The sequence below is a fragment of the Somniosus microcephalus genome, chromosome 3 (assembly GCF_052327205.1).
Source record: "Somniosus microcephalus isolate GS21.2 chromosome 3, FLI_Smic_1.0, whole genome shotgun sequence".
Taxonomy (NCBI): Eukaryota; Metazoa; Chordata; class Chondrichthyes; order Squaliformes; family Somniosidae; genus Somniosus; species Somniosus microcephalus.
Window position 1 is genome coordinate 210,822,767 of NC_140989.1, and position 26,291 is coordinate 210,849,057.

Sequence of the window (26,291 nt, forward strand, 5' to 3'; positions counted from 1 at the left end):
CTGGACTGACCCTGGGAAAACTGCCTTCTGTGAAGACCGGTTCAGTTTCCAGCTTGTCTGCACCAAGTCAGCACTGGATTCGTTTCCAGTGCAACCTGCACCGTTCACTTGCTGCTGGTATTTCCTGTTACACAATCGTGAAATGTTTCATACAAGCGCTGTGTCACTCCCTGAGAAGCATGAATTAGCGTTTTTTGATAAGGAAGTTCCCTACCCTTTTTTGCTGCTTCCTTGTTTAAGTAAGTCTTTGTTGACTGTTGCTGCAGAGAAGTGAATTCGTAGTGCAGCAGTTGAATTCGTAGTGCAGCAGTTGAATTCGTAGTGCAGCAGTTGAATTCGTAGTGCAGCAGTTGCAGGGCACGGCGGGGCCTTTGTGTCTTGTCCACTGTGTTAACAGAGGAGTGAAAAGTTTCCAACTGTGTTAGAATCTCAGAGCAGGAGGCAGTAGTGAAAATCTATGCAGTGTGCCTGGTTATAACTGTCTGAGGAGGCTGACCTTCAGTTGCAAGCACACACAAGGTAATGTGGGCGTTAATGTGGTTTCAGTCTGAATCTGTCAACCCCCTGAAGTTTCTCTCGGGAGACCTTTCTAATCTGGTTTCCTGTGGTCTCGGAGAAAGCGAGCGGACCACTGCTGACAGATACGGTTCTGGCTCCTTTGGGTCTGTGTGACTGCCTGGCTTTCCCAGATGTTTGTGATATCTATGATCCACGAGTGTTTGTATCCTATGGGACAGAGTTGAGTAATGTTGAATCCTTTTACAGATCACTGGTGCTTTGCTGCTGTCTGTTGTTCCCGGGAGGATGGGCTGGTGGCGAGGTTAGGACTTCAGATGAGGGGAGTAGCTGCAGACAGCGGACTCGGGTAAGTCTGGATTGGGAATCGTGACATTGTGGTTTGTGCCGGCTGAGACTTGCTGTGGAGCCAATTTGATCAAATCCAAACGGTCAGTGGAAGAGGAGGGATGAGGGGCCGTTTCCCCCATCATAACCTCAATAACTAATATCTCCCCTATCATAACCTCAATAACTAATATCTCCCCTATCATAACCTCAATAACTAATATCTCCCCTATCATAACCTCAATAACTAATATCTCCCCCATCATAACCTCAATAACTAATATCTCCCCCATCATAACCTCAATAACTAATATCTCCCCCATCATAACCTCAATAACTAATATCTCCCCCATCATAACCTCAATAACTAATATCTCCCCCATCATAACCTCAATAACTAATATCTCCCCCATCATAACCTCAATAATGAATATCTCCCCTATCATAACTTCAATAACTAATATCTCCCCCATCATAACCTCAATAACTAATATCTCCCCCATCATAACCTCAATAACTAATATCTCCCCCATCATAACCTCAATAACTAATATCTCCCCCATCATAACCTCAAGAACTAATATCTCCCCCATCATAACTTCAATAACTAATATCTCCCCTATCATAACCTCAATAACTAATATCTCCCCCATCATAACCTCAATAACTAATATCTCCCCCATCATAACCTCAATAATGAATATCTCCCCATCATAACTTCAATAACTAATATCTCCCCCATCATAACCTCAATAACTAATATCTCCCCCATCATAACTTCAATAACTAATATCTCCCCTATCATAACTTCAATAACTAATATCTCCCCATCATAACTTCAATAACTAATATCTCCCCATCATAAACTCAAGAACTAATATCTCCCCCATCATAACTTCAATAACTAATATCTCCCCTATCATAACTTCAATAACTAATATCTCCCCCATCATAACCTCAAGAACTAATATCTCCCCCATCATAACTTCAATAACTAATATCTCCCCCATCATAACTTCAATAACTAATATCTCCCCTATCATAACCTCAATAACTAATATCTCCCCTATCATAACTTCAATAACTAATATCTCCCCCATCATAACCTCAATAACTAATATCTCCCCTATCATAACTTCAATAACTAATATCTCCCCCATCATAACTTCAATAACTAATATCTCCCCTATCATAACCTCAATAACTAATATCTCCCCCATCATAACCTCAATAACTAATATCTCCCCTATCATAACTTCAGTAACTAATATCTCCCCCATCATAACTTCAATAACTAATATCTCCCCTATCATAACCTCAATAACTAATATCTCCCCTATCATAACCTCAATAACTAATATCTCCCCTATCATAACTTCAATAACTAATATCTCCCCATCATAACTTCAATAACTAATATCTCCCCCATCATAACTTCAATAACTAATATCTCCCCTATCATAACTTCAATAACTAATATCTCCCCTATCATAACCTCAATAACTAATATCTCCCCCATCATAACCTCAATAACTAATATCTCCCCTATCATAACTTCAATAACTAATATCTCCCCTATCATAACTTCAATAACTAATATCTCCCCTATCATAACTTCAATAACTAATATCTCCCCTATCATAACTTCAATAACTAATATCTCCCCTATCATAACTTCAATAACTAATATCTCCCCTATCATAACTTCAATAACTAATATCTCCCCTATCATAACCTCAATAACTAATATCTCCCCTATCATAACCTCAATAACTAATATCTCCCCTATCATAACCTCAATAACTAATATCTCCCCTATCATAACTTCAATAACTAATATCTCCCCCATCATAACCTCAATAACTAATATCTCCCCCATCATAACCTCAATAACTAATATCTCCCCTATCATAACTTCAATAACTAATATCTCCCCATCATAACTTCAATAACTAATATCTCCCCCATCATAACTTCAATAACTAATATCTCCCCTATCATAACCTCAATAACTAATATCTCCCCCATCATAACTTCAATAATGAATATCTCCCCTATCATAACTTCAATAACTAATATCTCCCCTATCATAACCTCAATAACTAATATCTCCCCCATCATAACCTCAATAACTAATATCTCCCCCATCATAACCTCAATAACTAATATCTCCCCTATCATAACCTCAATAACTAATATCTCCCCTATCATAACCTCAATAACTAATATCCCCCATCATAACCTCAATAACTAATATCTCCCCCATCATAACCTCAATAACTAATATCTCCCCCATCATAACCTCAATAACTAATATCTCCCCCATCATAACCTCAATAACTAATATCTCCCCCATCATAACCTCAATAACTAATATCTCCCCCATCATAACCTCAATAACTAATATCTCCCCTATCATAACCTCAATAACTAATATCTCCCCCATCATAACCTCAATAACTAATATCTCCCCTATCATAACTTCAATAACTAATATCTCCCCTATCATAACTTCAATAACTAATATCTCCCCTATCATAACTTCAATAACTAATATCTCCCCTATCATAACTTCAATAACTAATATCTCCCCTATCATAACTTCAATAACTAATATCTCCCCTATCATAACCTCAATAACTAATATCTCCCCTATCATAACCTCAATAACTAATATCTCCCCTATCATAACTTCAATAACTAATATCTCCCCTATCATAACTTCAATAACTAATATCTCCCCCATCATAACTTCAATAACTAATATCTCCCCTATCATAACTTCAATAACTAATATCTCCGCTATCATAACTTCAATAACTAATATCTCCCCTATCATAACTTCAATAACTAATATCTCCCCTATCATAACCTCAATAACTAATATCTCCCCTATCATAACCTCAATAACTAATATCTCCCCTATCATAACCTCAATAACTAATATCTCCCCTATCATAACTTCAATAACTAATATCTCCCCCATCATAACCTCAATAACTAATATCTCCCCCATCATAACCTCAATAACTAATATCTCCCCTATCATAACTTCAATAACTAATATCTCCCCCATCATAACTTCAATAACTAATATCTCCCCCATCATAACTTCAATAACTAATATCTCCCCTATCATAACCTCAATAACTAATATCTCCCCCATCATAACTTCAATAATGAATATCTCCCCCATCATAACTTCAATAATGAATATCTCCCCTATCATAACTTCAATAACTAATATCTCCCCTATCATAACCTCAATAACTAATATCTCCCCCATCATAACCTCAATAACTAATATCTCCCCCATCATAACCTCAATAACTAATATCTCCCCTATCATAACCTCAATAACTAATATCTCCCCTATCATAACCTCAATAACTAATATCCCCCATCATAACCTCAATAACTAATATCTCCCCCATCATAACCTCAATAACTAACATCTCCCCATCATAACCTCAATAACTAATATCTCCCCCATCATAACCTCAATAACTAATATCTCCCCCATCATAACCTCAATAACTAATATCTCCCCCATCATAACCTCAATAACTAATATCTCCCCCATCATAACCTCAATAACTAATATCTCCCCCATCATAACCTCAATAACTAATATCTCCCCCATCATAACCTCAAGAACTAATATCTCCCCCATCATAACCTCAATAACTAATATCTCCCCCATCATAACCTCAAGAACTAATATCTCCCCCAACCTAATCTGAAACAAAACGGGGGGAACGGGAGGCAATCGTTTTTATGTATTTTGAAAGGATAAAGAAGGAAGGGGGCAGGTAGAGTAGCTGTACTAATTAGCGGTGACATAATGGCAGTAGAAAAAAGGCACATAACTAACATTAAGATATAAATAGAATTCATATAGACTGAGGTAAAAGATCACGCTAATAGGGGTATACTACAGACCACCTAATAGTGGAAGGGAAGTGGAGGAAGAAATATGTGACCAAATCTATGAAATGAGTAAAAGACAGAATAATAATAATAATGGGAGATTTCAACTGCCCCAAAATAAACTGGCAAGAAAAGGTAGGTAAAGGGGAAAAAGGAATGGAGTTTTTACAGTGCGTACAGGACTCCTTTCTTACCCAGTACGTAAGAAGCTCAACAAGGGAGCAATCATTGCTGGAACTGGTAATGGGAAATGAACCAGAGCAGATAAGAGAAGTAGGCATCAGGGAGCATCTACACAATAGCATTCACAATACAATAAGTTTAAAATAATGATTAAGAAGGACATAAGTAAGACAAAGACCAAAGTTATAGATAGGAAAAAAGTGAATTTTGAGGGGATGAGAATGGAACTAGAGAAGGTAAATGGGGGGAAAAAATTAACAATGATAGAACAGCAGTGGGAAATATTTAAAACAGTGATCAAAAGCGTTCAGGAGAAATATTTCCCACTAAAAAGCAAGAACAAACAAGCCAGTAATGACATACCATGGATGAATAAAGAAATACAGTCAAAATTGAAACTAAAGAAAAAGGCATACACTAAGTACATAGCCAATAAAGGAGAGGATGACAAAAGAGAATAGAAAGAGATTAGGAAAGAAGTCAAAAATAATTAGGAAAGCAAAATGGAACTATGAAATTAAATTATCAAGGAATATAAAAATAATTAGTAAAGTATTCTACAGACAGAGAAATAACAAAAGAAAAACCAGGATAGGACGGCTCAGGGATGCACAAGATAAACTCACAGGTAATGATCGCGAAATGGCAGAAAGATTGAATACAGGTAGACTATCCTTTATCCGAAAACCTCGGGACCAGCTGTGTTTCGGTTTTCGGAATTTTTCGGATTTCAGAAGGTTTTGACAACAAACACTGTTGCTTAGCAACAGCTTGTAAACACTCTGGCCCTGCCTTGGAAGCGTCTCTGAAGCTGTTACTAAGCTACAGAGACTCGTTCCACAGCCTGACTGTTTAAAAAAATGCTAGGGGAAGAAAAAAAAACCTAACAAAACAGCTGCTGATTTCTGTCGTTAGATCGAGGTTTCCAGCTCCCCCTGCTCCGTCTCTGAATTCCTTGACTTAGCGGGGGTCTGGGGCTCGACTGCCGCCGCCAGTTGTGGGAAAGCCGGATATTGGCTGACTCCTACACTAAGCTGGCCCGCAAATCAGGTCGGGGGGTGGGGTGGGGGAGGAAGAAAAGACTGTCGGACGGGCCGCTGTATTGTTGGGTTCACTCTCCCGGTACCTCCTTCACACTGCCCAGCTCGGCCTGCAATCTCCTACCCAGGAGGGAACTCTGTGACCCTCTGCCCTGCTCACAGGGAAAGGCAGAGCTCCCGGACCACTCCTGTCATGTTTGGCGCCACTCGGGTTATGTCGTGCGCACGACTTACGCTCCACGAAAAAACTTTCGGTTTTTAGAGGTTTTCGGTTTTCGGAAGTGCGGATAAAGGATAGTCTACCTGTAGTTACTTTGCCTCCCTATTTATCAGGGAGACTAACATATTTGCCTCACAGCGCCAGGGACCCGGGTTCGAATCCGGCCTCGGGTGACTGTCTGTGTGGAGTTTGCACATTCTCCCCGTGTTTGCGTGGGTTTCCTCCGGGTGCTCCGGTTTCCTCCCACAGTCCAAAGATGTGCGGGTTAGGTTGATTGGCTATGATAAAATTGACCCTTAGTGTTAGGGGGATTAAATACGTGGGGTTACGGGGATAGGGTGGGATATGTGTCGGTGCAGGCTCGATGGGCCGAAATGGCCTCTATCTGCACTGTGGGGTTTCTGTGAATTCTGTGAAAGGTGGGCATGACATTGGAAGAAGAGATCAAAAAGGATAGCAAGACATTTAAGGTAGAAAGGGGGGAGATAATTGATAAACTAATCAAACTTAGAGAGGATAAAACCTCTGATCTGGATGGATTGCATCTATGCATATTAAAGGAAGTTAGGGAAGAGTCATAACGGCACAGAAGGAGGCCATTCAGCCCATCGAGTCCGTGCCAGTTTTTTTTTAGAAATACTTTTTCTGCCCTCCATTTCCAGCTTTGCTTCTCTCCCTTCTGAAAATACTCTCAGGTTCCCATCCCCCTGCCAAGCTAGTTTAAACCCTCCCCAACAGCACTAGCAACCCCCCCCCCCCACCGCGAGAATCAGATAGCAGGGGCACATCGTGCCTGTACCAGCTCTTTGGTAGAGCTATCCAATTAATCCCACTCCCCTGCTCTTTCCCTATAGCCCTGTAATTTTTTTCCCTTCAAATATTTATCCAATTCCCTTTTGAAAGTTACTATTGAATCTGCTTCCACCGCCCTTTCAGGCTGTGCATTCCAGATCACAACTCGCTGCGTAAACAAAATGTTTCCTCATAATGCCTCTGGATCTTTTGCCAATCACTTTAAATCTGCGTCCTCTGGTTACCGACCCTTCTGCCACTGGAAACAGTTTCTCCTTATTTACTTTATCAAAGCAGTTCATGATTTTGAACATCTCTATCAAATACCTTCAATCTTCTCTGCTCTAAGGAGAATAACCCCAGTTTCTCCAGTCTCTCCACATAACTGAAGTCCCTCATCCTTGGTACCATTCTAGTAAATCTCCTCTGCACCCTCTCCAAGGCCTTGACATCCTTCCTAAAGTGCGGTGCCTAGAATTGGACACAGTACTCCAGCTGAGGCCTAACCAGTGTTTTATAAAGGTTTAGCATGACTTCCTTGCTTTTGTACTCTATGCCTATATTAATAAAGCCAAGGATCCTGTATACTTTTTTAACAGCCTTCTCAACTTGTCCTGCTACCGTCAAAGATTTATGTACATACACCCCCAGGTCTCTCTGTTCTTGCACTCCCTTTAAAATTGTACCATTTAGTTTATATTGCCTCTCCTCATTCTTCCTACCAAAATGTATCACTTTACACTTCTCTACATTAAATTTCATCCGCCACATGTCTGCCCATTTCACCAGTCTGTCTATGTCCTCCTGAAGTCTGTTACTATCCTCCGCACTGTTTACTACATTTCCGAGTTTCGTATCATTTGCAGAATTTGAAATTGTGCCCCGTATACCCAACTGTATAGTTGAGGTGAATAGCATTGATGCATTTAAGGGGAAACTGGATAAGCACATGAGGGAGAAAGGAATAGAAGGATATACTGATAGGGTTAGATGAAGAGGGGTGGGAGGAGGTTCATGTGGAGCATACATGCTGGCATGGACCCGTTGGGCCGAATGGCATGTTTCTGTGCTGTAGATAACTAATATCCCCATCATAACCTCAATAACTAATATGCTTCATTTTTACCTCAATAACTAATATCCTCCATTATAACCTCAATAACTGATATCCCTCATTATAACCTCAATAACTAATATCCCTCATAACCTCAATAACTAATATCCCTCATTATAACCATAACTAATATGCTTCATTTTTACCTCAATAACTAATATCCTCCATTATAAGCTCAATAACTAATAGGTTATTAATATCTAATGAACTTGTATCTCCCCATCTTAAGACACAGAAGGAAGCAGTAAAACTGGACGTCTATTTTAAAAACACAGTCTTTGTCATATCTGGTTTGCATTAAAAAAATTTCCAGACAGCTCATTCAAAGCAGGACTGTCCATACCAAACCGGAGTGGTGCCGACCCTAGGCTGGTGATCTCCAAAGTCATTAAATGGTCTGACACATCACAGTCCTTCATAGTTAGAAACATAGAACATCGAAAAATAGGAGCAGGAGTAGGCCATTCGGCCCTTCGAGCCTGCTCCGCCATTCAATATGATCATGGCTGATCCTCTATCTCAATACCATATTCCCGCTCTCTCCCCATACCCCTGGATGCCTTTTGTGTCTAGAAATCTATCTCCTTCTTAAAATATATTCAGTGACGTGGCCTCCACAGCCTTGTGTGGTAGAGAATTCCACAGGTTCACCACCCTCTGCGTGAAGAAATCTCTCCTCATCTCAGTCCTAAATGTCCTATCCCGTACCCTGAGACTGTGACCCCTTGTTCTAGACCCCCCAGCCAGGGGAAACATCCTCCCTGCATCCAGCCTGTCTAGCCCTGTCAGAATTTTATACGTTTCAATGAGATCCCCTCTCATTCTTCTAAACTCTAGTGAATACAGGCCTAGCCGACCCAATCTCTCCTCATACGACAGTCCTGCCATCCCAGGAATCAGTCTGGTGAACCTTTGCTGCACTCCCTCTATGGAAACTATATCCTTTCTTAGGTAAAGAGACCAAAACGGCACACAGTACTCCAGGTGTGGTCTCACCAAGGCCCTGTACAACTGTAGTAAGACATCCTTGCTCCTGTACTCAAATCCTCTTGCAATGAAGGCCAACATACCATTTGCCTTCCTAACTGCTTGCTGCACCTGCATGTTTGCATTCAGTGACTGGTGTATAAGGACACCCAGGTCCCTTTGTACATCAGCATTTCCCAATCTATCACCATTTAAATAATACTCTGCCTTTCTGTTTTTCCTACCGAAGTGGATAATTCACATTTATCCACGTTATATTGCATCTGCCATGTATTTGCTCACTCACTCAACTTGTCTAAATCGCCTTGAATCCTCCTCACAACTCACAATCCCACCTAGTTTCGTGTCGTCAACAAACTTGGAAATATTACATTTGGTTCCCTTGTCCAAATCATTGATATATATTGTGAATAGCTGGGGCCCAAGCACTGATCCCTGCGGTACCCCACTAGTCACCGCCTGCCACCCCGAAAAAGACCCATTTATTCCTACTCTCTGTTTCCTGTCTGTTAACCAATTTTCAATCCATGCCAGTATATTGCCCCCAATCACGTGTGCTTTAATTTTGCACACTAATCTCTTATGTGGGACTTTATCAAAGGCCTTCTGAAAATCCAAATACACCACATCCACTGGTAATCCCTTATCTATTCTACCAGTTGCATCCTCAAAAAGCTCCAGTAGGTTTGTCAAACACGATTTCCCTTCCATAAATCCATGTTGACTTTGTCTAATCCCGTTGAACAAGTACCTTAATTCTTACTGTGCTAACATAAAGAAGGCTTGGGGCATCTAATGCTCATCGAGGGTATGTCGTCTTTATAGCAGTTGTAGACCAGACAATATAACCATTGTATGATAAAGTTGAGCCAACAAGTTGCGCAAATATCTTTCCACATATTGCTGGTAATACCATGTACCTGTCACTAAGGAACAAGGATATTTTCAGTTTCCCTTAACATCCAGCCATGTGGTCTCTCTCAGCGACAGCGCCAGTATGCTAGTCAGTCGAGGTGTATCCATCGGAAACTGGGTTAAAATGTGCCTAACCCATTCTACAACAGGCCCTTGCAGCGAGCAGAGACATACCCTGTACCTGTGAATCTGGACTAGATTCGAACCTTGATCCCCAAGATGAGAGGACAGTGTTGAACCCAGTGACTTCCAGTAAACTTAGCTAAAGGTTATCAGTTGGGACTTTGAATATAGGTAGTGGCATCATAAAAAGGAAATTAGTCGGAGCTGAGAGTGGATGTTTTTTGTGGCAAGTTCAGTTTCCCCTTCGATAACTATGTTAAAGACATGATATAAATGCAGGTTGTTGTTGTTGCCTCACGGGTGGTGATTGCTCCGCCTCACCAAAGCCTTTCTACCTATCTGCACAAGCTAACACCTGCCCTACCCGAACTGCTGCAGTACTGCATAACTCTTGCTCTCAGGTCCCACCTTTCCTCTCGCCCTCCTCTGCCAGCATCTTCTCCTTCAAGCAGCTCACACGCTTCCACCCCTACCACCTCTCACTTACAATCATTGTCATATGGCGTCCTGTTAAGTCCCACTGTGATTTCATCACCTCTCTTCCCTCCTCCGTTAGTCTCGGCACCGTGACGACTCATCCTTGGCGATTTCAAGCTATACCTAAAATTGCCTAGCCCCCACTCGGCCTACTTTTCTGCTCTCTATACTGTCAACTCACTCTCACCCTTCATGTAAAGTCTCTCACCCATCCCCTCGCCCTCTGTCTCCCAATGATTCAGTCATCAGCGAGACTATTTCTGATCATTTCCTCGCTCCATTTACCACCGACACACACACTGCTTTCCCCCTCCCGTTACTCTCAGCATCTGACCCCCCCAGCCCCCTCACACACTCACTGACCCCCCCAGCCCCCTCTCACACTCACTGACCCCCCAGCCCCCTCTCACACTCACTGACCCCTCCAGTCCCCTCACACACTCACTGACCCCCCCAGCCCCCTCTCACACTCACTGACCCCCCAGCCCCCTCTCACACTCACTGACCCCCCCAGTCCCCTCACACACTCACTGACCCCCCAGCCCCCTCACACACTCACTGACCCCCCCAGCCCCCTCACACACTCACTGACCCCCCAGCCCCCTCACACACTCACTCTGACCCCCCCAGCCCCCTCACACACTCACTGACCCCCCAGCCCCCTCACACACTCACTGACCCCTCCAGCCCCCTCACACACTCACTGACCCCCCCAGCCCTCACACACACTCACTGACCCCCCAGCCCCCTCACACACTCACTGACCCCCCAGCCCCCTCACACACTCGCTGACCCCGCCCTAGCCCCCTCACACACTCACTCTGACCCCTCCAGTCCCCTCACACACTCACTGACCCCCCCAGCCCCCTCACACACTCACTGACCCCCCCAGCCCGCTCACACACTCACTCTGACCCCTCCAGTCCCCTCACACACTCACTGACCCCCCCAGCCCGCTCACACACTCACTGACCCCCCCAGCCCCCTCACACACTCACTGACCCCCCAGCCCCCTCACACACTCACTGACCCCCCAGCCCCCTCACACACTCACTGAACCCCAGCCCCCTCACACACTCACTGACCCCCCAGCCTCCTCACGCACTCACTCTGACCCCCCCAGCCTCCTCACGCACTCACTCTGACCCCCCCAGCCCCCTCACACACTCACTGACCCCCCCCCCCAGCCCCCTCACACACTCACTGACCCCCCAGCCCCCTCACACACTCACTGACCCCCCCAGCACCCTCACACACTCACTGACCCCCCAGTCCCCTCACACACTCACTGACCCCCCAGCCCCCTCACACACTCACTGACCCCCCAGTCCCCTCACACACTCACTGACCCCCCCAGCCCGCTCACACACCCACTGACCCCCCCAGCCCCCTCACACACTCACTGACCCCCCCAGCCCCCTCACACACTCACTGACCCCCCCAGCCCCCTCACACACTCACTGACCCCCAGCCCCCTCACACACTCACTGACCCCCCAGCCCCCCACACACTCACTGACCCCCCCAGCCCCCTCACACGCTCACTGACCCCCCAGCCCCCTCACACACTCACTGACCCCCCCAGCCCCCTCACACAATACAATAATACAATACAATACAAATCGCTTTATTGGCATGATAAGGTACATCTTATGTTGCCAAAGCATCAAAATACATTTATGGTTGAACACATAAACGCGGTTCCATTCATACAGTGTATAAACAGGTATATCCCTGAGTTTATAAATATATTTTCGCCTTGTTTATATATACTCTTGTCTTAGTTTACTGGTTGTCCCTCTGTTCATGGCAAGCTGTAACATAGTGTGCCGCCAGTGTTACACAGCTTCTCTCCTCCCCCAGTAGGAATGGGAGTTTTTGGTTGTCAGTCAGATTTCTGAATTCAGGGCATATTTGTGAGAATTTTTGATAGAAATTCTCTCTGATTCCCTGATATTTTCCACAGGCTGTGAGGAAGTGCATCTCTGTCTCAACTACTCCCTGACTGCAGTGAGAGCATATCCTGTCTTCTCTTGGCAGCCTGGTCTGCCTGTGTCTGCCTTTTTCGATCGCTAGGCTATGTTCGCTAAGTCTGTACCTTGTCAAGGTTCTTCTCAGTTTGTTATCCTTTACCATGGTCAGGTAATCAGCTATGTTGTATTGTCTGTTTAGGGCCAAGTAGCAATTGAGTTTGCTTTGGGTTTTTGTTGTTTCTGCCCAATATGACAGATATTTTTCCTTTGCTTAGCGACGATTGTGTTGGGTCGAATTCTTTGTGTTACCCTGTCACTGTCCTGGGGCTGGTTATTGTTAGTATTGTTATTAGTTACTTTATTGAGTCCCAGGACTAGTTGACTGAGGGTATTCTTCTTTATGGTCAGCTCTTGGCATTTCAGGGCGTCGTAGTGATAGCATTGGGGGTTGCTCATTTGTAGGTGATTCCAAAATTTGGTGGCTCTTTTTTGGATAGTGATTATTAATGGGTATTGGCCTAGTTCCGCCCTGCATGCGTTGTTTACTGTTTTCCTTTGAGTCCGGAGGATACTTTTACAGAATTCCGCATGTAGGATCTCAATTGGGTGTTTGTCCCATTTTGCAAAATCTTGTTGTGTTAGTGGTCCCCAGACCTCACTGCCATAGAGTGCAATTGGTTCAATTACTGATTTGAAAATTTTGAGCCAAATGCTAATTGGGATTTCTATTTGGATTGATTTTTTGATGGCATAGAAAGCCCTTCTTGCTTTCTCTTTCAGTTCATTCACAGCCAGTTTGAAGTTTCCCGTAGAACTGATTTTTAAGCCCAAGTATGTGTAGTGAGTGGTTTGTTCAATTTTGGTTGTTCCTACTGTGAAATTTATTGTGGGTCCATGTTGTTTGGATCTTTGCTGGAACACAAGGACTTTGGTTTTTTGGGGATTTATTGTCAGGGCCCAAGTCTGGCAGTACGACTCCAGCAGGTCCAGGTTCTGCTGTAGACCCTCCTTAGTTGGTGACAGCAGAACCAGGTCGTCGGCATAGAGGAGGAATTTAACCTTGGATTCATATAGGGTGAGGCCGGGTGCTGTAGATTGTTCAAGTAGTTTTGCCAATCCATTAATGTAAATATTAAAGAGTGTCGGTGAGATTGGCGAGCCCTGCGTCACCCCCCGCCCCTGTGGGAAGTATTTTGTTTGTTTGTCTCCAATTTTAACTGCACATTTATTGTTTGTATACATTGATTTAATTACATCATATGTTTTCCCTCCTACCCCGCTTTCGATAAGTTTCAGGAATAAACCGTCATGCCAGATGGAGTCGAAAGCCTTCTGGAAATCTACAAAGCATGCGTAGATTTTGCTTTTGTTATGGTGAACGTGTTTGTCAATTAGGGTCTGTAGGGTGAAGATATGATCGGATGTTCTATAGTTTGGCAGGAATCCAATTTGGCTTTTACTCAAGACATTGTGCTCTTCAAGGAAGTTTATAAGTCTTTTGTTTATGATGCTACAGAATACCTTCCCCAGGTTACTGTTTACACAGATGCCTCGATAGTTGTTTGGGTCGATTTTGTCCCCACTTTTGTATATGGGTGTTATGAGTCCTTTGTTCCAGATGTCAGGGAAATAACCGACACTCAGAACCAAGTTGAAGAGTTTTAGGATAGCCAGTTTCAGTTTGTCGTCTGCGTGTTTAATCATCTCGTTTAGTATGCCGTCTGTCCCGCAAGCTTTCCTGGTCGCAGGTCCTTGAGTTTTTCAAGAAGTTCTTTTTCTGTTATTATGGCGTCTAGCGGGTTTTGGTTATCTTTTATGGCCATTTCAAGCTTTTCAAGTTTTTTGCGTATTTGGTGTTGCTCTGGTCCTAGTGTGTTTTTCTGGTATAATTTTTCAAAGTGGTTTACCCATGTGTCCCCATTTTGAATGGACAAATCGTCGTGTTGTTTTTTGTGTAGTGTTTTCAAGTTGTCCCAGAAACAATTCGACTCAATGGATTCCTCATGGAGCTGAGTGTATTCTTAATAAATTGCTCTTTTTTGGTCCTGAGTGTGTTTCTGTATTGTGTTAGCGTCTGACAATAAGTAAGGCGTAATTCCTCGTTTTCTGGATGTCTGTGTTTTTGGTTTGATAGTTTTCTAAGTTTTTTCCTCATGTTATGGCAATCATGGTCAAACCATTTTTCATAGTTTTTTGTTTTGGGTTTGTTCTTGCGAGCTTTCAAGTTTGCATTTGTTGCCAAATTATCAAAAATATTGTTTAGTTTACTAACTGCCCGGTTTACGCCTTCTTTATTGTGAGTGTATATGTTATCCAGAAAGGTGTCTAAGAGAGCTTGAGTTGATGCATTGCTAATTGTTTTCTGGTATTTTTCCGTGTCGTTTTTGGCCCATCTGTACGATTTTTTGGTGTTGTACAGTTTACTGGGTTGTGTTTCTATGTTGTTTGTTTCTGTCTTTTTGAGAAACATAGTAATTTGACTGTGATCTGACAGTGTTGTTTGTGGTTTGACTGTGAATGCTCTGAAAGAGGATGGGTCCAAGTCTGTAATCATATAGTCTACTGTGCTGCAGCCAAGAGGTTGAGCAGTAGGTCGATCTTCCTAGGAGGTCTCCTATGAACCTACCATTGACAATGTACAGACCCAGGTTTCGACAGAGCTGTAGTAGCTGTTTACCGTTGGTATTTGACTGCTTGTCGCAGTTATGCCTGTATGGAAGGGAAGGGATGTCAAAGTGGTTATTCCCGAATACGTAATTGTTTCCCTGATTATTGGTGAAGTCTGGTTCTTCGCCCGTTCACACACTCACTGACCCCCCAGCCCCCCATACACTCACTGGCCCCCCAGCCCCCTCACACACTCACTGACCCACCCAGCCCCCTCACACACTCACTCTGACCCCCCCAGCCCCCTCACACACTCACTGACCCCTCCAGCCCCCTCACACACTCACTGACCCCCCCAGCCCCCTCACACACTCACTGACCCCCCAGCCCCCTCACACACTCACTGACCCCCCAGGCCCCTCACACACTCACTGACCCCCCAGCCCCCTCACACACTCACTGACCCCCCGAGCCCCCTCACACACTCACTGACCCCCCAGCCCCCTCACACACTCACTGACCCCCCAGCCCCCTCACACACTCACTGACCCCCCCCAGCCCCCTCACACACTCACTGACCCCCCCAGCCCGCTCACACACTCACTGACCCCCCAGCCCCCTCACACACTCACTGACCCCCCCAGCCCCCTCACACAGTCACTGACCCCCCCCAGCCCCCTCACACACTCACTGACCCCCCAGCCCCCTCACACACTCACTGACCCCCCAGCCCCCTCACACACTCACTGACCCCCCAGCCCCCTCACACACTCACTGACCCCCCAGCCCCATCACACAGTCACTGACCCCCCCGAGCCCCCTCACACACTCACTGACCCCCCCAGCCCCCTCACACAGTCACTGACCCCCCCGAGCCCCCTCACACACTCGCTGACCCCCCCAGCCCCCTCACACACTCACTGACCCCCCCAGCCCCCTCACACAGTCACTGACCCCCCCGAGCCCCCTCACACACTCGCTGTCCCCCCCCAGCCCCCTCACACACTCACTGACCCCCCCGAGCCCCCTCACACACTCGCTGTCCCCCCCAGCCCCCTCATACACTCACTGACCCCCCCAGCCCCCTCACACACTCACTCTGACCTCCCCGAGCCCCCTCACACACTCACTGAACCCCCCGAACCCCCTCACACACTCACTGACCCCCCCCGAGCCCCCTCACACACTCACTGACCCCCCCCGAGCCCCCTCACTCACTCGCTGACCCCCACAGCCCCCTCACACACTCACTGACCCCCCCAGCCCCCTCACACACTCACTGACCCCCACAGCCCCCTCACACACTCACTGAACCCCCCCATTCCCCTCACACACACACTGACCCCCCCAGCCCCCTCACACACTCACTGACCCCCCCCAGCTCCTCACACACTCGCTGACCCCCCCCAGCACCCTCACAAACTCACTGGCCCCCTCACACACTCACTGACCCCCCCAGCCCCCTCACACACTCACTGACCCCCCAGCCCCCTCACACACTCACTGACTCCCCCAGCCCCCTCACACACTCACTGACCCCCCCCGAGCCCCCTCACACACTCACTGACTCCCCCAGCCCCCTCACACACTCACTGACCCCCCCAGCCCCCTCACACACTCACTGACCCCCCCAGCCCCTCACGCACTCACTGACCCCCCCCCGAGCCCCCTCACGCACTCACTGACCCCCCCAGCCCCCTCACAGACTCACTCACCCCCAGAGCCCCCTCACACACTCACTGACCGCCCCGCCCCCTCACACACTCGCTGACCCCCCCCCAAGCCCCCTCACACACTCGCTGACCCCCCCAGCCCCCTCACACACTCACTGACCCCCCAGCTCCCTCACACACTCACTGACCCCCCGCAGCCCCCTCACACACTCACTGACCCCCCCGAGCCCCCTCACACACTCGCTGACCGCCCCGCCCCCTCACACACTCGCTGACCCCCCCCCAAGCCCCTCACACACTCGCTGACACCCCCCAGCTCCCTCACACACTCACTGACCCCCCCGCAGCCCCCTCACACACTCACTGACCGCCCCAGCCCCCTCACACACTCACTGACCCCCCCAGCCCCCTCACACACTCACTGACCCCCCCAGCCCCCTCACACACTCCTGACCCCCCCAGCCCCCTCACACACTCACTGACCCCCCCAGCCCCCTCACACACTCACTGAGCCCCCTCACACACACACTGACCCCCCCAGCCGCCTCACACACTCGCTGACCCCCACCCGAGCCCGCTCACACACTCACTGACCCCCCCAACCCCCTCACACACTCACTCTGCCCCCCCAGCCCCCTCACACAGTCACTCTGCCCCCCCAGCCCCCTCACACACTCACTGACCCCCCCGCAGCCCCCTCACACACTCACTGACCCCCCCCCAGCCCCCTCACACAGTCGCTGACCCCCCCGCAAGCCCCCTCACACACTCGCTGACCCCCCCAGCCCCCTCACACACTCACTGACCCCCCCCAGGCCTCCTCACACACTCACTGACCCCCTCAGCCCCCTCACACACTCACTCTGACCCCCCCAGCCCCCTCACACACTCACTGACCCCCCAGCCCCCTCACACACTCACTGACCCCCCCAGCCCCCTCACACACTCACTGACCCCCCAGCCCCCTCACACACTCACTGAGCCCCCTCACACACTCACTGACCCCCCCAGCCGCCTCACGCACTCGCTGACCCCCCCCCGAGCCCCCTCACACACTCACTGACCCCCCCCAGCCCCCTCACACACTCACTCTGACAACCCCAGCCCCCTCACACCTCACTGACCCCCCCAGCTCCCTCACACACTCACTGACCCCCCCAGCCCCTCACACAGTCACTGACCCCCCTCAGCCCCCTCACACACTCACTGACCCCTCCAGCCCCCTCACACACTCGCTGACCCCCCCAGCCCCCTCACACACTCAAATTCAAATCGCTTTATTGGCATGATAAGGTACATCTTATGTTGCCAAAGCATCATAATACATTTATGGATGAACACATAAACGCAGTTCTATTCATACAGTGTATAAACAGGTATATCCCTGAGTGTATAAATATACATTCGCCTTGTTTATATATACTCTTTTCTTAGTTTACTGGTTGTCCCTCTGTTCATGGCAAGCTGTAACATAGTGTGCCGCCAGTGTTACACAGCTTCTCTCCTCCCCTAGTAGGTATGGGAGTTTTTGGTTGTCATTCAGATTTCTGAATTCAGGGCATATTTGTGAGAATTTTTGTAGAAATTCTCCCTGATGCCTGATATTTTCCACAGGCTGTGAGGAAGTGCATCTCTGTCTCCACTACTCCCTGACTGCAGTGAGAGCATATCCTGTCTTCTCTTGGCAGCCTGGTCTGCCTGTGTCTGCCTTTTTCGATCGCTAGGCTATGTTCGCTAAGGTTCTTCTCAGTTTGTTATCCTTTACCATGGTCAGGTAATCAGCTATGTTGTATTGTCTGTTTAGGGCGAAGTAGCAATTGAGTTTGCTTTGGGTTTTTGTTGTTTCTGCCCAATATGTCAGATATTTTTCCTTTTGCTTAGCGACGATTGTGTTGGGTCGAATTTTTTGTGTTACCCTGTCACTGTCTGGGGCTGGTTATTGTTAGTATTGTTAGTAGTTACTTCACTGAGTCCCAGGACTAGTTGACTGAGGGTATTCTTCTTTATGGTCAGCTCTTTGGCATTTCAGGGCGTCGTAGTGATAGCATTGGGGGTTGCTCATTTGTAGGTGATTCCAAAATTTGGTGGCTCTTTTTTGGATAGTGATTATTAATGGATATTGGCCTAGTTCTGCCCTGCATGCATTGTTTACTGTTTTCCTTTGAGTCCGGAGGATACTTTTACAGAATTCTGCATGTAGGATCTCAATTGGGTGTTTGTCCCATTTTGCAAATTCTTGTTGTGTTAGCGGTCCCCAATACCTCACTGCCATAGAGCGCAATTGGTTCAATTACTGATTTGAAAATTTTGAGCCAAATGCTAATTGGGATTTCTATTTGGATTGATTTTTTGATGGCATAGAAAGCCCTTTCTTGCTTTCTCTTTCAGTTCATTCACAGCAAGTTTGAAGTTTCCCGTAGAACTGATTTTTAAGCCCAAGTATGTGTAGTTAGTGGTTTGTTCAATTTTGGTTTGTTCCTACTGTGAAATTTATTTTGGGTCCCTGATGTTTGGATCTTTGCTGGAACACAAGGACTTTGGTTTTTTTGGGATTTATTGTCAGGGCCAAGTCTGGCAGTACGACTCCAGCAGGTCCAGGTTCTGCTGTAGACCCTCTTTAGTTGGTGACAGCAGAACCAGGTCGTCTGCATAGAGGAGGAATTTAACCTTGGATTCATATAGGGTGAGGCCGGGTGCTGTGGATTGTTCAAGTAGTTTTTGCCAATTCATTTATGTAAATATTAAAGAGTGTCGGTGAGATTGGCGAGCCTGCGTCACCCCCCGCCTCTGTGTGGAAGTATTTTGTTTGTTTGTCTCCAATCTTAACTGCACATTTGTTGTTTGTATACATTGATTTAATTACATCATATGTTTTTCCTCCTACCCCGCTTTCGATAAGTTTCAGGAATAAACCGTCATGCAGATGGAGTCGAAAGCCTTCTGGAAATCTATAAAGCATGCGTAGATTTTTGCTTTTGTTATGGTGAACGTGTTTGTCAATTAGGGTCTGTAGGGTGAAGATATGATCTGATGTTCTATAGTTTGGCAGGAATCCAATTTGGCTTTTACTCAAGACATTGTGCTCCTCAAGGAAGTTTATGTCTTTTGTTTATGATGCTACAGAATACCTTCCCCAGGTTACTGTTTAGACAGATGCCTCGACAGTTGTTTGGGTCGATTTTGTCCCCCACTTTTGTATATGGGCGTTATGAGTCCTTTGTTTCCAGATATCTGGGAAATAACCGACACTCAGAACCAAGTTGAAGAGTTTTAGGATAGCCAGTTTCATTTTGTCGTCTGTGTGTTTAATCATCTCGTTTAGTATGCCGTCTGTCCCGCAAGCTTTTCCTGGTCGCAGGTCCTTGGGTTTTTCAAAAAGTTCTTTTTCTGTTATTATGGAGTCGAGCGGGTTTTGGTTATCTTTTATGGCCATTTCTAGCTTTTCACTCACTGACCCCCCGCAGCACCCCTCACACACTCACTGACCCCCCCAGCCCCCTCACACACTCACTGACCCCCCCCCCCAGCCCCCCCTCACACACTCACTGACCCCCCCCGGCCCCCTCACACACTCACTGACCCCCCCGAGCCCCCTCACGCACTCACTGACCCCCCCAGCCCCCCTCACACACTTACTGACCCCCCCAGCCCCCTCACACTCTCATTGACCCCCCCAGTCCCCTCACACACTCACTGACCCCCTCAGCCCCCTCACACACTCACTGACCCCCCCAGCCCCCTCACACACACTCACTGACCCCCCCCAGCCCCCTCACACTCTCACTGACCCCCCTCACACACTCACTGACCCACCCAGCCCCCTCACACACACACTGACCCCCCCGCACCCTCACACACTCACTGACCCCCCCAGCCCCCTCACACACTCACTGACCCCCCCAGCCCCCTCACACACTCACTGACCCCCCCCAGCCCCCTCACACACTCACTGACCCCCCCCAGCCCCCTCACACACTCAATGACCCCCCTGAGCCCCCTCACACACTCACTGACCCCCCCAGCCCCCTCACACACTCACTGACCCCCCCAGCCCCTCACACACTCACTGACCCCCCCAGCCCCCTCACACACTCGCTCTGACCCCCAGCCCCCTCACACACTCACTCTGACCCCCCCAGCCCCCTCACACACTCACTGACCCCCCCAGCCCCCTCACACACTCACTGACCCCCCTGAGCCCCCCTCACACACTCACTGTCCCCCCCAGCCCCCTCACACACTCACTGACCCCCCACAGCCCCCTCACGCACTCACTGACCCCCCCGAGCCCCCTCACACACTCACTGACCCCCCCCAGCCCCCTCACACACTCACTGACCCCCCCATTCCCCCTCACACACACACTGACGCCCCCGCAGCCCCCTCACACACTCACTGACCCCCCCCCAGCCCCCTCACACACTCACTGACCCCCCCCCAGCCCCCTCACACACTCACTGACCCCCCCGAGCCCCCTCACACACTCACTGACCCCGCCGAGCCCCCTCACACACTCACTGACCCTCCCATCCCCCTCACGCACTCACTGACCCCCCCGAGCCCCCCACACACTCACTGATCCCCCCAGCCCCCTCACACACTCACTGACCCCCCCAGCCCCCTCACACACTCACTGACCCCCCAGCCCCCTCACACACTCACTCTGCCCCCCCAACCCGCTCACACACTCACTGACCCCCCGCAGCCCCCTCACACACTCACTGACCCCCCCAGCCCCCTCACACACTCGCTGACCCCCCCAAGCCCCCTCACACACTCGCTGACCCCCCCAGCTCCCTCACACACTCGCTGACCCCCCCAGCCCCCTCACACACTCACTGACCCCCCCAGCCCCCTCACACACTCACTGACCCCCCCAGCCCCCTCACACACTCACTGACCCCCCCAGCCCCCTCACACACTCACTGACCCCCCCAGCCCCCTCACACACTCATTGACCCCCCAGCCCCCGCACACACTCACTGAGCCCCCTCACACACTCACTGACCCCCCCAGCCGCCTCACACACTCGCTGACCCCCCCCCGAGCCCCCTCACACACTCACTGACCCCCCCAGCCCCCTCACACACTCACTCTGACCCCCCCAGCCCCCTCACACACTCACTGACCCCCCCCAGCTCCCTCACACACTCGCTGACCCCCCAGCCCCCTCACACACTCACTGACCCCCCCAGCCCCCTCACACACTCACTGACCCCCCAGCCCCCTCACACACTCACTGACCCCCCCAGCCCCATCACACACTCACTGACCCCCCAGCCCCATCACACACTCACTGACCCCCCAGCCCCCTCACACACACACTGACCCCCCAGCCCCCTCACACACTCACTCACCCCCCAGCCCCCTCACACACTCACTCTGCCCCCCAGCCCCCTCACACACTCACTCTGCCCCCCCAGCCCCCTCACACACTCACTGACCCCCCGCAGCCCCATCACACACTCGCTGACCCCCCAGCCCCCTCACACACTCGCTGACCCCCCTGAGCCCCCTCACACACTCACTGACCCCCCCAGCCCCCTCACACACTCACTGACCCCCCCAGCCCCCTCACACACTCACTGACCCCCCCAGCTCCTCACACACTCGCTGACCCCCCCCAGCCCCCTCACAAACTCACTGGCCCCCTCACACACTCACTGACCCCCCCAGCCCCCTCACACACTCACTGACCCCCCAGCCCCCTCACACACTCACTGACTCCCCCAGCCCCCTCACACACTCACTGACCCCCCCGAGCCCCCTCACACACTCACTGACTCCCCCAGCCCCCTCACACACTCACTGACCCCCCCAGCCCCCTCACACACTCACTGACCCCCCCAGCCCCCTCACGCACTCACTGACCCCCCCCCGAGCCCCCTCACGCACTCACTGACCCCCCCAGCCCCCTCACAGACTCACTCACCCCCCAGAGCCCCCTCACACACTCACTGACCGCCCCGCCCCCTCACACACTCGCTGACCCCCCCCCCAAGCCCCCTCACACACTCGCTGACCCCCCCAGCCCCCTCACACACTCACTGACCCCCCCAGCTCCCTCACACACTCACTGACCCCCCGCAGCCCCCTCACACACTCACTGACCCCCCCGAGCCCCCTCACACACTCGCTGACCGCCCCGCCCCCTCACACACTCGCTGACCCCCCCCCAAGCCCCCTCACACACTCGCTGACCCCCCCAGCTCCCTCACACACTCACTGACCCCCCGCAGCCCCCTCACACACTCACTGACCGCCCCAGCCCCCTCACACACTCACTGACCCCCCCAGCCCCCTCACACACTCACTGACCCCCCCAGCCCCCTCACACACTCACTGACCCCCCCAGCCCCCTCACACACTCACTGACCCCCCAGCCCCCTCACACACTCACTGAGCCCCCTCACACACACACTGACCCCCCCAGCCGCCTCACACACTCGCTGACCCCCACCCGAGCCCGCTCACACACTCACTGACCCCCCCAACCCCTCACACACTCACTCTGCCCCCCCAGCCCCCTCACACAGTCACACTGCACTCTGCCCCCCCAGCCCCCTCACACACTCACTGACCCCCCCGCAGCCCCCTCACACACTCACTGACCCCCCCCCAGCCCCTCACACAGTCGCTGACCCCCCCGCAAGCCCCCTCACACACTCGCTGACCCCCCCAGCCCCCTCACACACTCACTGACCCCCCCCCAGGCCCCTCACACACTCACTGACCCCCTCAGCCCCCTCACACACTCACTCTGACCCCCCCAGCCCCCTCACACACTCACTGACCCCCCCAGCCCCCTCACACACTCACTGACCCCCCCAGACCCCTCACACACTCACTGACCCCCCAGCCCCCTCACACACTCACTGAGCCCCCTCACACACTCACTGACCCCCCCAGCCGCCTCACGCACTCGCTGACCCCCCCCCCGAGCCCCCCTCCACACACTCACTGACCCCCCCCCAGCCCCCTCACAACACTCACTCTGACACCCCCAGCCCCCTCACACACTCACTGACCCCCCCAGCTCCCTCACACACTCACTGACCCCCCCAGCCCCCTCACACAGTCACTGACCCCCCTCAGCCCCCTCACACACTCACTGACCCCTCCAGCCCCCTCACACACTCGCTGACCCCCCCAGCCCCCTCACACACTCAAATTCAAATCGCTTTATTGGCATGATAAGGTACATCTTATGTTGCCAAAGCATCATAATACATTTATGGATGAACACATAAACGCAGTTCTATTCATACAGTGTATAAACAGGTATATCCCTGAGTGTATAAATATACATTCGCCTTGTTTATATATACTCTTTTCTTAGTTTACTGGTTGTCCCCTCTGTTCATGGCAAGCTGTAACATAGTGTGCCGCCAGTGTTACACAGCTTCTCTCCTCCCCTAGTAGGTATGGGAGTTTTTGGTTGTCATTCAGATTTCTGAATTCAGGGCATATTTGTGAGAATTTTTGGTTAGAAATTCTCCCTGATGCCCTGATATTTTCCACAGGCTGTGAGGAAGTGCATCTCTGTCTCCACTACTCCTGACTGCAGTGAGAGCATATCCTGTCTTCTCTTGGCAGCCTGGTCTGCCTGTGTCTGCCTTTTTCGATCGCTAGGCTATGTTCGCTAAGTCTGTACCTTGTCAAGGTTCTTCTCAGTTTGTTATCCTTTACATGGTCAGGTAATCAGCTATGTTGTATTGTCTGTTTAGGGCGAAGTAGCAATTGAGTTTGCTTTGGGTTTTTGTTGTTTCTGCCCAATATGTCAGATATTTTTCCTTTTGCTTAGCGACGATTGTTGTTGGGTCGAATTTTTTGTGTTACCCTGTCACTGTCCTGGGGCTGGTTATTGTTAGTATTGTTAGTAGTTACTTCACTGAGTCCCAGGACTAGTTGACTGAGGGTATTCTTCTTTATGGTCAGCTCTTGGCATTTCAGGGCGTCGTAGTGATAGCATTGGGGGTTGCTCATTTGTAGGTGATTCCAAAATTTGGTGGCTCTTTTTTGGATAGTGATTATTAATGGATATTGGCCTAGTTCTGCCCTGCATGCATTGTTTACTGTTTTCCTTTGAGTCCGGAGGATACTTTTACAGAATTCTGCATGTAGGATCTCAATTGGGTGTTTGTCCCATTTTGCAAATTCTTGTTGTGTTAGCGGTCCCCATACCTCACTGCCATAGAGCGCAATTGGTTCAATTACTGATTTGAAAATTTTGAGCCAAATGCTAATTGGATTTCTATTTGGATTGATTTTTTGATGGCATAGAAAGCCCTTCTTGCTTTCTCTTTCAGTTCATTCACAGCAAGTTTGAAGTTTCCCGTAGAACTGATTTTTAAGCCCAAGTATGTGTAGTTAGTGGTTTGTTCAATTTTGGTTGTTCCTACTGTGAAATTTATTTTGGGTCCCTGATGTTTGGATCTTTGCTGGAACACAAGGACTTTGGTTTTTTGGGGATTTATTGTCAGGCCCAAGTCTGGCAGTACGACTCCAGCAGGTCCAGGTTCTGCTGTAGACCCTCTTAGTTGGTGACAGCAGAACCAGGTCGTCTGCATAGAGGAGGAATTTAACCTTGGATTCATATAGGGTGAGGCCGGGTGCTGTGGATTTGTTCAAGTAGTTTTGCCAATTCATTTATGTAAATATTAAAGAGTGTCGGTGAGATTGGCGAGCCCTGCGTCACCCCCCGCCTCTGTGGGAAGTATTTTGTTTGTTTGTCTCCAATCTAACTGGCACATTTGTTGTTTGTATACATTGATTTAATTACATCATATGTTTTCCTCCTACCCCGCTTTCGATAAGTTTCAGAATAAACCGTCATGCCAGATGGAGTCGAAAGCCTTCTGGAAATCTATAAAGCATGCGTAGATTTTGCTTTTGTTATGGTGAACGTGTTTGTCAATTAGGGTCTGTAGGGTGAAGATATGATCTGATGTTCTATAGTTTGGCAGGAATCCAATTTGGCTTTACTCAAGACATTGTGCTCCTCAAGGAAGTTTATGTCTTTTGGTTATGATGCTACAGAATACCTTCCCCAGGTTACTGTTTAGACAGATGCCTCGACAGTTGTTTGGGTCGATTTTGTCCCCACTTTTGTATATGGGCGTTATGAGTCCTTTGTTCCAGATATCAGGGAAATAACCGACACTCAGAACCAAGTTGAAGGAGTTTTAGGATAGCCAGTTTCATTTTGTCGTCTGTGTGTTTAATCATCTCGTTTAGTATGCCGTCTGTCCCGCAAGCTTTTCCTGGTCGCAGGTCCTTGAGTTTTTCAAAAAGTTCTTTTTCTGTTATTATGGAGTCGAGCGGGTTTTGGTTATCTTTTATGGCCATTTTCTAGCTTTTCACTCACTGACCCCCCGCAGCCCCCTCACACACTCACTGACCCCCCCAGCCCCCT

At 49.1% G+C, this 26,291-nt stretch overlaps 1 protein-coding gene across 1 annotated transcript in view; it reads left to right on the forward strand.

Annotated features, from left to right (window-relative positions):
* The first annotated feature begins 746 nt into the window (after nucleotides 1-746).
* LOC147121689 (roquin-1-like) overlaps nucleotides 747-26,291 on the forward strand; it is a 414,634-nt gene continuing 389,089 nt past the window's right edge. Inside the window, exon 1 of the mRNA XM_085982135.1 lies at nucleotides 747-865. The gene's annotated coding sequence lies outside the window, so the exon portion shown is untranslated. The remainder of the gene's footprint in view (nucleotides 866-26,291) is intronic.